General features: G+C 43.8%; 1 pseudogene; it reads left to right on the top strand.

Moving 5' to 3' along the window:
- The first annotated feature begins 3,262 nt into the window (after positions 1-3,262).
- Positions 3,263-3,374, top strand: LOC125706918 (U2 spliceosomal RNA; annotated as a pseudogene).
- The last annotated feature ends 1,289 nt before the right edge of the window (positions 3,375-4,663 follow it).

The raw sequence follows: 4,663 nt of genomic DNA, 5'->3' as shown, positions 1-4,663 counted from the left end.
GGATCCACAACTATCTCATGGATAGACATCAGTACGTCAGACTGAAGGACATCACCTCTGACACTGTAGTAAGTAGCACAGGAGCACCACAGGGAACTGTGCTATCCCCTCTGCTCTTCACCCTGTACACCTCAGACTTCTGCTATAACTCGGAACTATGTCACTGTGGTAGAAAAATTTAGAATATAACACTTAGAATAAAAGTCGGACCTCTCAGTTTGATGAGGTAAAGGAAATCTCTTTTATTTCAGCATTCCAGCAAAGCGCTCTCATCACACTATGGCATTCGGTACCAAATCCTCCGGAGTTCCCTGAGCAACCAGTTGATAACTCCCACTCCACAGTAAGGGTGTCTAAATCCTGATTGGTCACAAAACACCAATGAACCGAGCTCAAACGTATAACAAACATAATTCTCGAATTCTATTGGTTCACCTTGGTGGCAAGGTAAAGTCCACCCATTCTGCTCATTTTACCAGAACATGTCTCAACTTCTAGGCTCCTACTGGAGATATGAATATAGATATTGATTATATGACATTGAATCACTGTGAATACTTGGTTGTCCTTTGATTAATGATTAACGTATTGACGTATTGTCATTGAATCACTGCCAATACATGGTTAACATATGATTAATATGATTAACATGATTACTTATACATTTGCACTACCGCATAGCTTGCTATATATTGTCTGCCACAACTATTCTATAAAGCTATAACTCGCTGTGCACCAGTTGGGGCAGCTTCGAATCTCTTCCTGCAAGTGGTTTCTCCCCCCCTTTGTTCCTCTGTCTGCTTCTCCAAGGCCCGAGCTTTCCTCAGGGTCTGCGGAACTTACTGCAGGCAGCTATCTCGAAGCGAGGTCACACAGTATTCAAAACAATCTCTTCTTGCCTAAGGCCTAAGACACACACAGACCCAATATGCCAACCTCCCGGGCCTACCGATGTCCAATTTTAATTCCACATCACATTCAGAAGTTTGCAGATGACACAGCCATCATGGGGTGTATCAGGGATGACCAGGAAGAGGAGTACAGAAGTCTGGTGATGAACTTTGTAGCTTGGTGCCACACAAATCACCTGCAGCTTAACACCTCAAAAACTAAGGAGCTGGTCATTGACTTTGGGAGGTCCAGACCAAGTCCACGACCAGTTCTGATCAGGGAAGAGGAAGTGGAGGTGGTCAACTCATATAAGTACCTAGGACTGTGGGTAGATAACAAACTGGACTGGACAATCAACACACAGCACCTGTACAAAAAGGGTCAAAGCAGACTGTACTTCCTGAGGAGGTTGCGGTCCTTCAACATCTGCAGGAAGCTCCTGTGGATGTTCTACCAGTCTGTGGTTGCCAGTGTCCTCTTTTACGCTGTTGTGTGCTGGGGGAGCAGCACAGCAAAGAGGGACTCATCCAGGCTGGACAAACTAGTCAGGAGGGCCGGCTCGGTAGTCGGCATGAAGCTGGACTCTCTGTTGACAGTGGCTGAGAAGAGGACTCTCAACAAACTGCTGTCCATTATGGACAATGTTAGGCACCCTCTGCACACTGTTATAAACAAACAGAGGAGCCTGTTCAGTGACAGGATGCTTCTCCCCAAGTCCAGAACCAACAGACTTAAAAACTCCTTTGTCCCACACGCCATCAAACTGTTCAACTCCTCACTGAGGGGGAGGAGGAGGAGGGGAAACAGGAGGTCAGAGGAGGACGGGGAGAAACAGGAACAATAAATTGTACCAGACAATCGAACATTCGGACTGTGCAATGGACCACATAACTGTGCAATTTCATGTGCAATACCGCAATATCTATTTACTGATTGATTTACGCTATTATTACTATACCACTATAAACTTCTACTATTATATCATATGTGTGCAATTTTTCTCCTGTGCAATAATGCAATAATCGCAATTTGTCCTGTGCAATAACGCAATATCTATTTATATATACACCTTATAGATTATTGGCATATACATATCACAATCTCTATACACATTGTGTCTCTACATAACTGCTGCTAAATCCCTCTATTTCCCTTTTATTGTGAATAGTTTTTCCCTTTCCCCCCTCCCTACTCGTATCCTTATCTGTATGTTGTCTCTTACCTTAGTATTTGTATTTTAAATTCCTCCTCTTATATTGTATTTTTATTGTATTTTTTATAATTTGTAATATGCTGGTGTACTGCTGCTGGAAACTAGAATTTCCCAGAGGAACCTTCCCGTGGGATTAATAAAGTTCTATCTATCTATCTATCTATCTATCTATCTATCTATCTATCTATCTATCTATCTATCTATCTATCTATCTATCTATCTATCTATCTATCTATCTATCTATCTATCTATCTATCTATCTATAATAATGACAATGTTGCGCGCTGTGCTGTTTGCAACAGTAATTTCAGCATTGCTCATCGAGGTGAGTTTAACTAGTGTCATTTCATGTGCTGTATTATTCAAGTCTATACTAGTTAGTTGCCAAGGCTGTCATGAAAAGACCAAATTACTTGAAGACTTGTAGGATTTATACTAATTAAATAAGGTAGCATTTTTGCCTCACTTATCTTGGGGTATATTTACAGTTTTTCTCAATTGCTTTGGCTCAGTTCTCAAATGATTTTTTTATTTCCCAAAACATTAAGTTCAGATCTCTGAACAATTCGCATCTTTTTCACATCAGATTGGAATTTTTTATTGATTTGAGCAAATTGCAAATGCTTTGGCACATGTGTGCAAAGAGTACATACAACTGTCTGCAGTTTGGACAACAAATAATTGCAAATGGCTTGTTGATCAAAACTGATGACTCGATTCTCACTTACACTGTCAAACACTTCAGAACTTCTCAGACATTTTTTATTGTGTAAGCCATCACATTCAAAACGATCTATTCAATTATCATAATTAGTATACATGAATGTATATTCTAAAATATATCTAACATTGACATTGTTTGTAATGTCTGCTACATTGGCACATGCCCTGTAATTGCAATCGCAATCTAATTGCAAAGTACCTCTAATATGACTCAACCATTTAACCATTTACAGTTTTTCTCAATTGCTTTGGCTCAGTTCTCAAATGATTTTTTTATTTCCCAAAACATTAAGTTCAGATCTCTGAACAATTCGCATCTTTTTCACATCAGACTGGAAGAGCACTGGCTTTAGCTGCTCAGTGGCACGGCTGTGATTCTCTGGGATCACATGTGGACTCGCCGGGCAACACATGCCAGAGGGGCAATTTGTGGGTATGGCTTCTCGGCCTTTTGGCTAAGATCAAGTGTAGTATCTGTTCTTATCAGTTGTTGCCTTTTTTGACGGATCGTGTTGGAATTTTTAGAGGAAGGCGCGACAAACCTAATGCATGACCAGTAGGTGGCTCGACTGCCGCTGCCACGGGGCGACCCGTGCCTTCCTTTTTAGCCTTTTATTCCTGCTTTTATTTTCGTTATTTATTAGGATGAGGATCCCACAGTGACTGGTGGCCTGTCCGCTGCCCTGCTGAGTGAACTGATGATTTTAATTTGTAATTGCTTTTTATAGTTTAGATCTCCTTGGGTCATCTCGGATTGACGGACGTCAGTGGACTTGCCTGGATGTCAACGGCCGATGGAGCTGCGAGGAATCCCTTCAGTGGGGCGTGGTTGGTAGCAGGCGGTGGCCTGCATAATACTGGCCGGTTCAGCTGGAAGGCCTAAGAGGAGGTGGGCACCTTCCCTGACCGCCTGGCCTTCATCCGGGAGGTGGCCTTCGGAGCGCTGGGCCTCCGCATGGAGGCCACCATCTGTGTCCAGTGGAATGAACCCTTCTGGTTCTTCGAGGTCAACCAGTCCACCGACGAGATCTACAGCAAGGTCCTGGAGCAGAGCAAGGAAAGGGCCCAGCACCCTCTCCTGGGACGGTACACCATTGAGCTGCTATGGTGGCCTGACAAGTGAGCGATAACCGTGCATTGTTTTAACCCTTATGTCATAGCCGAGGGTGTCCGTTAGTTTTTAAATAAGTACTGTATGTTGACCTTCTTCTTGGCCACAGGGACATTCGGGATGAGCTGGGGATCTGAACCGGCCGACGCCAGTTCCAGGCCCTCCTGCATCAGGACACTACTGGGGCAGGCGGTTTTATCCCCCCAGCCTATTTTAATTTGCAGGGTAATAAGGCTTATCTCTTTTATTCTGGACAGCCTCCCTTCTGCCGGCAGTGCCATAAGTTTGGACACACTGGAGGGATGTGCCAACCTGCGCTGCCACAACTGCCTGGAGTCAGGGCACATGGCCAGGGACTGCAAGGGCCCCCGTCGCTGTATATACTGTAACGCCAAGTACTATCTGGCGCGTTCCTGACCTCAGAAGAAAACTACATATGCCAACGCTCTGTCAGGCAGTGGAGCAGTCGACAAGAAGAGTGGAACTGACCCAGTGTGATTCTCAAAGGGTGACTTTTGTTGTGAAGTTTGTTTGTTAAACATCGTTGGGATTTTCGTAGCTCCAGCCTTAGTTGAGAGCCATATTGTAGCAAGAACAGACCTCCTGGAGCAGGATTGTACTTTGCTTTTTCAGACCACAGTCCAGACACAGCAGCTAGTAATATGCACACGGTGCCTGAAAGTATGAACCTATTAGGTGTTTTTCCACATAATAGATGCTGGATT

The sequence above is a fragment of the Brienomyrus brachyistius genome, chromosome 13 (genome assembly GCF_023856365.1).
Source record: "Brienomyrus brachyistius isolate T26 chromosome 13, BBRACH_0.4, whole genome shotgun sequence".
Lineage (NCBI taxonomy): Eukaryota > Metazoa > Chordata > Actinopteri > Osteoglossiformes > Mormyridae > Brienomyrus > Brienomyrus brachyistius.
Note: the sequence above shows the minus strand (reverse complement) of the source record. Positions and strands in the feature narration are given on the sequence as shown.